This window comes from Pteropus medius, unplaced genomic scaffold, assembly GCF_902729225.1.
Source record: "Pteropus medius unplaced genomic scaffold, Ma_sr-lr_union100, whole genome shotgun sequence".
Taxonomy (NCBI): domain Eukaryota; kingdom Metazoa; phylum Chordata; class Mammalia; order Chiroptera; family Pteropodidae; genus Pteropus; species Pteropus medius.
The window spans coordinates 696984-706465 of record NW_024347791.1 but is presented as its reverse complement, the minus strand read 5'-3'; the positions used below and the strand labels follow the sequence as shown (position 1 = coordinate 706465).

General features: G+C 48.2%; 1 long non-coding RNA gene across 1 annotated transcript; it reads right to left on the bottom strand.

Annotated features, from left to right (window-relative positions):
• Positions 1-2882: 2882 nt before the first annotated feature.
• LOC120614832 (uncharacterized) lies at positions 2883-6882 on the bottom strand. Its single transcript, XR_005656078.1, has 3 exons — positions 6734-6882; positions 5292-5371; positions 2883-4073 (listed from the first exon to the last, which is right to left on the bottom strand). It is a non-coding gene; the product is annotated as an uncharacterized LOC120614832 (long non-coding RNA).
• Positions 6883-9482: the final 2600 nt, after the last annotated feature.

Sequence of the window (9482 nt, the reverse complement as noted above, 5' to 3'; positions counted from 1 at the left end):
GCTATTCAAGTGCCCAGTATGCTGCCTAACCTATAATGCACGCTCAGTTATGTACTCCTCCCTCACACTTCAAATTTATAAGCTTTTCTGTATCTTTTTTTTCCCCCATTAATACAATACTGTTGAGTGCTGTAGTGGGCTGAATGCTGGTCTCAAAAAGATATGTCCATGTCCTCACCTCTGGATCCTGTCAATGTGACACTTGGAAAAAGGTTTTCACAGATGTAAGTTAAGTATCTTAAGATCATCCTGGATATCCAGGTGGCCTCTAAGTCCAGTGACCAATGTTATCATAAGAGATACGGAGAGATGGAGGAGGAGAAGGCCACGTGGAGACAGAAGCAGAGATTAGAGTCACAAAGCCACAGACAGGAACACCTGGAACCAAGGAACTGGAAGAGGCGAGGAAGGGTCTGCCCTAGCGCTGATCCCGTGATTTTAGGCTTTTGGTTTCCAGAACTATGAGAATAAGTTTCTGTTTTAAGCCACCAAGTTCATGGTGACTAGTTATGGCAGTCCTAGGGACTAATATAATACAGTGTCTTCTCCTCCACATCAGGCCGTCGTAGGATTTCGTGCCCAGTGGTTGGGTCCTTTTCCTACAAGTGAGCCTGCCAGGCGCACTGCAGGGCAAGGGGAAAATGGAAGTGGATAAAAGAAAATCCCTAAAAACAAGTTTAAAAATCCCTGTCTTCATGGGCTTTAATTTTAATGGGTGGAGCCTGGTGCTAAACCCTATTTCGTATGTTGGGTGGAGATTAGTGTCATGGAGAAAAATCAAGGGTAGGTGTTACCATTTTGAATAGGACAGAAAAGAGCACGGGTTGGTATAATTGGGGCAGAGACCTGAAGGGAGCAAGGGGGCAATGTGAAACCTGGGGAGGTTCCAGGAAGAGGAAACCAAGGGCCCTAAGGCCAGAGCGCATTCCATGTGTTGAGAGAATGTAGCAGAAAGGTCAGAGGGAAAGGTCGGAGGGAGCGGAGGGAGCAAGGGGGAAGGGAGGAGGAGAGGCCAGAGAGGGGTGAAGCTCCAAGTCACATATAGGGCCCTGTAGGTGACTGACTATAAGGACTGTGACTGAGTCTAAGTGAGGTGGGAAGCCATTCGTCACTAGGGAGGTTACAGAACTTGTCCAAGTTACCAGAGCAAAAGAGGAGCCCAGTTTTGAGGCCTATGTCATCTGGAACACCATCCTACAACTCAGCCCTGCCTCCCAAAGGAAGGAAAAACAAGCAGCCTCTGAATAGTCGGTCCAAACATTCATAGGACTCTTGGTAGCTTTCCAAGTACTTCATTTCTTACCTTCCTGGATCCTAATGAATGGCAGAGTTGGGATCCCGCCAAGTGTTTTGATGGCCAGGCCAGTGCCAGCCAGGCTTCCTTACCTCCCACAGGGCCTGTCTACTCCCTGGTTCCCTGGCCTCCTAAAGAATGGCCTATCTAGCACCATCTCTTCTGCCGTACCCACCACTGTTCCTGACATTTGGCTCGGGAATTCAGACCCACCTGAGCAACTCCTGGGATTAACTTGGTTCGACTTCAACACCAGAGTCTCCTGTCTCCAGAATAAAAATTCTGCCCTGTCAAGGTGTGCTGTGTCTGACACAGCCTCTTGGCACTCGTCTCACTTTGCTGGGAGACAGGCCATGTCAGGAGCCCAAGGTCACAGACCCAGAGTGTGCACCCAGCTTGGGCCATTTCCCAGTGGCTTGGTCCAGGTCCAGTGGCAGTGCTGAGCAGCCAGCAGCCCTTGTGAGGGGGCAGGCGCAGCTGAACTCTGCCTGGTACCACTTGAGGAATGCGGGGCATTCAGCAGCTGCAGCCAACTCGCAAGATCTTTATTCCATCTGCCCAGAGGGGAGGAAGTAGGTTCATAATCCTCCCATGAGTAATGGGAGTGAGGGTTTTGTCATCAGGAAATGGGAGGCTCTGGGTGCTCCCAGTTACCTAAAGTTCCTGCACCAGCAAGAGAAGGTAGATCAGATGGGTGGGCTTGGGCTTGCTCAGACCTGCGTTTGAATTCTGACTCTCCACATCCTAGCTGTGTGATCAGGGCCAGGTTACTTAGCTTCTCAATGCCTCATTTTCCTCATCTATAAAGGGGATAGCATCTGCCTCAGGATTGTTCTGTTGGTTAAATTATATAAAGCACTTAGCATGGCACCTGTCCATAGAGTGAGATTAGGGAATGAAGATCATTATTAGCTGTCTGTGGCCTTGGAAATCAGAGTCAGAGATTATAAAGGCAGAAAGATCGTGTGTAGATTAGCATGGCTGCTTTGTAGTGAAGCTGGGACTCAGCCTCCAGACTCACCTAGGTGCTTTCCCCATCCCCTATTCCTCCATGGACCAAAGGCAGGCCTGTGCAGAGACAGTGTAGAGGTCGGTTCAGAGAGGCCGAGACGCTTGTCTAAAGTAGCCCAGCTGCAGAGGAGCTGGGCCTCACATAGAGTGGTGGCAGCAGGCATGGGGAGAGGCGGAGGAATTCAAGAGCAGTTTGGGAGGTAACACCAGGCAGTTGGCCGGTTATGGGGGTGAAGGTGGGTGAGATGCCCAGGCTTCTGGGATGGGGTAGGTGGAGCAGGTTTGGAACGGGAGGCCTGTGCAGGTAGGTAGACAGTTGGATTCACACATGACATTGAGGAACCTGTGGGACATCCCAACAGAGATGCCCAGGGCATAAGAATTTGGGCAAAAGCAGTCAACAGTGGAGGCTGGAACCTTGATCTTCAGACCCCAAGGCTTCCTCTTACAGTGTCTCTGGCTTCCTCATACACTGGACTGTGAGTCCAAGATGACGCTTCTCTTTCATGTGGCCTTAACCGTAGGTGGCTACTGACCACCTCCTCATCTGAAAAATGAGGCAGTGGGACCAGCCGTTGTTTGAGGGCTGCAGTCCTGCAGTTCTCAAATTCTGGGTAACACCCACAATTGGGCCAGGAGCCCTATTTAAACACCTAAGGAAAGAAGCACTACTTGAGATCAATAGCCTTTGCAGTAAAGACAATTTGTTGAATGAATGAATGATGAATGCACGAGGAAGTGAGTGAACAAGGATTGAATGAAACGATGTAAGTAAACAGCAGGTTCTTGAATAATGTTTTATTCAATGTCATTTAATTATATAACGTTGACGAGAAAAAAAAATCAATCCCCAGCTGGGGCCATTGTGTGGAGTTTGCGCGTCCCCCCCAGTCTGTGTGAATTCTCTCTGGCTACTCCAGTGTCCTCCCACATCTCAAAGATGCACACGAGGTGAACTGACATGTCTGCATTGTCCCAGTCTGAGTGAGTGGCTGGGTGGGGGGCGCTCCCTGCGATGGAAGGGCATCCTGTCCAGGTTGGGTCCCACCTTGCACCCTGAGCTGCTGGGGTGAGGCCACCTTGTGACCCTGAACTGGAATAAGCAGGTTGAAAAATAATTCTTACTTGTTTTTGTGACTCTTTCTTAAAGGTGTGTAGAGCTCACATTTAGTTCAATGTTTAATATTAGAAATGTTCTGCATCCTTATTTAGAAGTTGGGTGATGTTTTCATGACCAGAAATATGCCCTAAGAACTTTACTCTTGTTTCAGTCAATTGGCCTATGGTAAAACTGGTTTCGTTATATGTCATTTTGCTTAAAGTTGCAGTTTCCAAGAACCTATTCGACAATGGTAAGTGAGAGCTTACTGTATGAATAAGTGATGAGGTGTGCCTTAAGTCCTTGCTGGAACATAGAGCTATAGAATGAATAAATGATGGATGTGTATGCACTGTCTGGCACAGTCTTTTAGCAAGTGAAAACCATGGCTGTGTCGTCACTGGCTCTTCCTAACAGTGGCCTTTCATCCTCACCCCGCCTGCCCTGCAGACTGGAGATGCGCTGGAGTGTGCTGTGGCTGGGAGTCAGGAGCTGGTCTCTGGTGTGGGGGAAGGGCATCAGGAAGAGGCCAAGAAGGAGGCAGGGGTGGCCCATTTGAAGGTCCAAAGCCTGAACAGCAATTTCCTGATGTTTTCCAGAAGGAGGTGGGTATGAGATTCAGCGAGTCATCCTGGTTCCTGTGGCTCCACATTCTTGTCAAGCCTGCAGCTGAAAAATCCCAGCTTTTCTTTATTTCTGGCCCCACCCTGTCTTTATCCAGCCACCTGATCAAAGTCAACATACCTTCCTTTTGCCCCCACCCCCACTCTGGTATCTTTCCCTGGGATCAGTGGACATGGGAGAGTGGACTTCACTCTCTGGTCACGGCTGGGAAGTGGCAGGGAACTTAGGTTAACCTGACACTGCTCTCTTAGAAGCTAGGAGATTTCAGACACACTGCTTAACTTTTCTGAGTATCTTCCTCATCAAATGAAGAGAATAATTCTTCCCCACGTACCCGGCACTTTTAAGTCTCAGCATATAAAGTTGTAGAGTGTGATACAAGAGTTTGGCGTTACTCATATTCGTCCCAGATGTGTTATATTGTATCACCTGGAGGTGAGGTGTGCCCTCTCTAACCTGTATTCTATTTAGAGGAAAAAGCAACTCACTCTCAGAGGCTGGACAGTCTCACTTCCTGTTTTAGACAGGAAGAGCCGCCATGCTCACCATTCCGTGTGGATAGTCAGGTAAGTGGGACGCAAACAGTCCTTTTCTAGTGTCCGACAGCCTTGTCGGGTGGTCTGACCTGGCTAACTGAAATTGCTCCAGCCTGACAACCCCTTCTTTGTCAGTTGGTCCTCAGAGGAGAGGCGCCCTTCTTGTGTTAGGAAGGCTCAAACCATTTCCACTCTGCCTGTTTTTGACTTGTGGAGCTGGCCAGGTCGATACTGATGGGTATTGGGAGGGCTCCTGCCCCCATGACTCCACCATAACCCCAGGTACTCCTAAAGAGTCAAAGCATAAACAGGGGCTGGCTTTGCAGGCCCAACCCTAAGTCAGGCCCTCCAGTCTCCTGCTCCTTCCTGCCAAATTTCTGTCCTGAGCCCCTCTCGTAGAGCAGCAGGAGCCCATCCACTAGGGCCTTGAGTACTGCATCCACCCAGAGCCAGCCCTGCGAGCCTACCGGGAGAGTCCCAGGGCCCAGTATGTTTATTGCAGTTGGAAGTGAGGTGGGAGCATTGTGACCAGGGCCTCCAGGGGCTGTGGAGCTGGGGCTCCTGGGAGGTTCTTGCTCACCAACCTCACAGGTACACAACCATGAATGGAAACTAGTTGTGCACTGGCGAACTGGACACAATGCCTGCCACAGTGCACCAGTGACACATCTTAGTGGTGCAAGTTCTTTGTGAAGTCAGAAAGAGCTGGATAGACTTCCAACTGTACCTTTCGACAGCTGCGTGGCTTCAGGCAGGCTTTAACTTCTCAGAGCCTTCTCATCAGTAAACGGGATGGTGTGATAGTCCCTGGCTCGCAGAGTTATTGCGAGGAGTCAAAGAGGTAGTGCCCATTGACAAAAACATCGTGCATGCACAGACACACACATCTACCATATGCTTAGTGCTCATAAAGATTAACTATCTTTATTGAGGATCTCACAGTACGGTGGGAAGAGATACATATGTACAAATCAATGCCACGAGATGTAGGCAACTTCGAAATGCCACCCATCTCATGCAGCCTTCAGGGATGTCCCTTCAGTCCCCAGGCAGGAAATGAAAGGCTCCTTCTGGAAGCCCCGTGCATTTTGTTTAGCTCCCCATTACATTCCTTATCTTTTCTTTCTGTGGCCATTTTTTTGTAGTTGTTTACATAATATCTCCACACTGGCCTGCCAGTCCTTCCAGAGTAGGCATGTGGATTCATTTCTAAAATCAGCAAGGGTATTCCCTCTGGGTTCCATCTGATTCTAAGGATGGGATTCTGTGAGAAGACCATAAGTTGTGGCTTCTGTCTGGGCCTATCAGGGAAGGCTTTAGGGAAGAGGTGATGGCTGAGCTGGGCCTTGAAGGCTATGTAGGATTTGGAACAGTAGGGATAGGCATTTCAAGAACAGCCAAAAGGGGCAAGGGACAGTGTGGCAGGCTGAGACCCAACCAAGCAACCTGTAGCACAGAGAGTGAGGGCCAGGAAGATGGGGTCTAGTCTCCCCTCTCAGGCAGCATGTGGTCTTCTCTGTTCTGGAACGGTTAGTGGGAGGGTTGTTTGGTTTGGGGGTAAGGATGCGAGTCTACTTGCTTAGTCCTGAACGGATATTCCAGAATGTGTCTGTGTGTATATGTGGGCAGCAGCGTGGTCTGTGGAGAAAGGCTTGGGATGACCGAACTATCCTCAGACATACCTGAGATTCCAGGGGACCCAGGCCACATCTAGATAGGCCGGGACTCAGGATGTCCTGGCATGCTCAGGACATGCCTCTGGCCCAGCGAGGATGCAGGAGACCTGCGAAGCAGCTGCCACTCCTGCTACCCGAGCCTCCCACACGCCTCCTGCAGCCCGCGCTCTTGAGGTACCACAATGCTCCTATTGTCCACAGTCTGCCAAGCTGCCCCCCCAGGGAGCAGCTCAGAGCCCAGGGCCCTGGAAGAGCCCTGAATCCTGGGCACAGCTGGGTAGGTGGAAAAGCAGTGGTCAGACTCACATGGAACTCGGAGAATCCTAGAATCTGGCAGTCAGGGAAGCTTAGAAAAAGAAAATCCTAGAATTAGAACACCACAGGTGCCGAGGCTCCAGGCTGTCTGGACTGAAGGGATGGCCCCGTTCCAAAGCTGCCCTCCCTCGTCTTTTATTTTTTCTTCATAAAGTTATACTTGCTCCACCTGACTTACCCAGATTTCTCATCTTGCACGGATCTGCTAGTGACCCTGGTACTGTGTGGGCAAATTTCCTCTTGTTCATCTGGGGCTGGTTTTACTTTAAAACTAGAGCCTGATTTGCTTCTAGCAACGTTCAACTGCAAATAACGTGTGCTGGTATGAGAAAGTTAGAATGACCTTTTTTTTTTTTTTAAGTGACTGGTTAATACTATGACCAGAACAAGAGTTTAAAAATTAATTAGCAACAAATAACGGTATGGTTCCACTTATATTCAGTACCTAGAGTGGTCAAATACAGAAATAGAAAGGAGAATGGTGGTTGCCAGAGGCTGGAGGGGAGGGGTAGGAAATTGGGAGTGAGTGCCAATAGGTACAGAGTTTTGGGAGCAATAAAAGTGTTCTAAATGAAATAGTGGTGATGTTTGCACAACTCTGAATGTACTGAAAACCACTGAACTGCATACTTTAAAAGGGTGAATAGTATGGTATGTGAATTATATCTCCAAGCGGTTATTTAAAAAGTTATACCTGCTGTTGTTATAAATTCAAACCATAATGACCTGTAAAAGGTGAATCTGCCATACCCCACAATCTCACTCCCAAAATTCACCACTGATAGCATTTGGGCAGGTATCCTTTCTTCCTGATGTCTTAAAATTCCATATACATGCACATATAAATGTTTAGATATGTAAATATACATGACATACGGGTATGTGATACTGTTTTTTGCAAAAATGGGATCCTATTATACCTGTTATTCTGCAGCTTGCTTTTTTCACTTTTTTCGCTTCTTTTGAGGATGTATTTCCACGACGTCCTTTTTTACAGCTGTGTGTTTTTCTTTTTTCTGCTGTGCTGAAACTGAATGACGCAGTCCCTTGCTAATGAACATTTAGATTGTCCCCAGTGCTTTGCTGTGAGCAAACAATGAACATCTTTGTATGAACATCCGGGGCCCCTAGGATAGTATTTTTGGAGGACAAAATCCTAGAAATGGGCCTGCTGCATCACATTAAAGGTGCAAATCCCCACTTTTAACTGATGTTGACATTAAACCTTGGACAGGTGACATCCTTGTCCAGGATCTTTCAGCAAGTCAGTGGCATAGAGAGTAAGTGGTGGGTGAAATGGGGCCTCTAGGTACTGCCTTCCACCCCCAGGAACACACATGCACACATGGACCTCTGGCTCTGAGAAATAAGCAGCCCACCAGCCTCCGAACAAGTGCAAAGTCGGGTGGATTCAACAGCTGGAGGTTGCCAGGGCCATGATGAAATTAGTTTTTCCCACTTCCCCTTCAGGCCCCCTTCATGGTGGTTCCTCTCCTTCTTTCTGAAATTTATCTTGAGATATCTGTGTGAAAATAAAGGTAAACCATAGGTCCTGGTTATTCATTCACTCATTCATTCCCAGTGCTCCTTCTATGTTAACTCCTCCCACCCCCAGTGGTTCTGTTTTTTTCTTCCTGCCTTTGTATCTGCCTCCTTCACAGCCCTCCTACGAAACAAGTTGGAATAGTAAATGGAAAGCATGGCAAGCGACCCCAACTAGTCAGGGGCCTCCTCCGGATGCCGGCTGTTCCTTGGGCTTCCTTTTCCCTTGCCCCTTATCATGCTGGACAGAGAAGCGAGGAGTCTGTCTCTCTCACCAGACTAGCTAGCACTTATCTGCTGGAATCCTGCCCTGCTACTGGGATACCTGCAGCTGTTACCTGGAATAAATTAGAAAGGATTCAAACTCTACCTCCCATGGCATCTCTCACTGGCTCTCATTCAGCTCGCTCTCTTGAGGGATAGGTATCATTCAGCTCAAGTGTCCTCACCCCAAGGAGGCCTTCCTTCCCTAGCCACCCTGTTCCCTAGTCTCTGTCACAGTGCCTTGCTTTACTTTCTTCTGAGCGCCTCCCTCCATCTGAAATGATCTTTGTTGATTTGTTGACTCATTCCCTGCCCATCTTCCTGACTACAACGTTGGTTCCACAAGGGCAGAAACCCTGTCTTGTTCACCCCAGGAGCAACAACGAGGTAGCAGGTGCTCAGGAAGCATTTGTTGAATCATGTTTGAATATAAATGCCTGCGCAACGTCTGGAAGGCTGTTTCAAACTGACAGCTGGAGCTGCTACTTAGGAGGGTACTGAGATTGAGACATACAGGCAAGTAGGAACTTTAGCTTTATTTTATTTTTAAATTTTCGATAAGGAGAATGTATTCACTTCTCAACTGACAGTTAAAAAAACAAACAAAAACAGTGAATGAAGGGTCCAAAGCCCTCCATCCTAATCCCGAAATTATGGCCTGATTTTGGGCCAATGACTTGCCTAACTGTCTGTGGCTTCTGACCTCACCTGTAAACACAGCCCCACCTCCCATTTGAACCCAGATTTACAGTCTGCACAGCATTTTTCCATCTATTATCTCACCTGATTACCCACAACTGGCAAAACAAAGATTAGCCCGATTTTACAGGGTAGGAAATTGGGGTTCATAGGAGTGAGTTGTCTGGCCTGTGGTCACACAGGCCCTTACTTCCTATCATGGTGAGCTGACTCAGAAATGAACTTATAAAACCTACAAATGGCTAATAGGGGCCCAGAAGGCTGTGCTGTGTAAGCTATTAGTATGGTAACAGGGATCAAGGTCAGTTTTGGAGCTGTCTTCAGGGACCTGAAGAGAGCCCCTCAGGCTGGTGAGGAGAGGGATATAATCCCTCCTGAGTTTTAACGAAAGAGTCCTAATGGTCTTTGAAGGCTGAGGTGGG